Source organism: Bison bison, unplaced genomic scaffold (genome assembly GCF_000754665.1).
Source record: "Bison bison bison isolate TAMUID 2011002044 unplaced genomic scaffold, Bison_UMD1.0 scf7180017864201, whole genome shotgun sequence".
Taxonomy (NCBI): Eukaryota; Metazoa; Chordata; class Mammalia; order Artiodactyla; family Bovidae; genus Bison; species Bison bison.
In genome coordinates, this window is record NW_011494773.1 from 4,660,033 (window position 1) to 4,660,405 (window position 373).

The following is a 373-nucleotide window of genomic DNA, read 5'->3' on the forward strand; positions in this document are numbered from 1 at the left end:
GTTTTGGGGAGATTCTAATTTCAATTCAGGAATCCACAGATGAAATTAAGGGATTTAAGATCAGCATAGAGGCTTTGTATTAAATAAAAATAATAATAATAATGAATTTATATTAATATAATATAAAATAATTTAAATAGTTCAAGTCAGAGTAAATTATAATATAGAGTAATATTATAAATCTACAATAATATCACCTAATAATGTATATTATATGTTGTTGTATATTTCTATTATAATATGGATGTGAGAGTTGGACTGTGAAGAAAGCTGAGCACCAAAGAATTGATGCTTTTGAACTGTGGTGTTGGAGAAGACGCTTGAGAGTCCCTTGGACTGCAAGGAGATCCAACCAGTCCATTCTAAAGGAGAT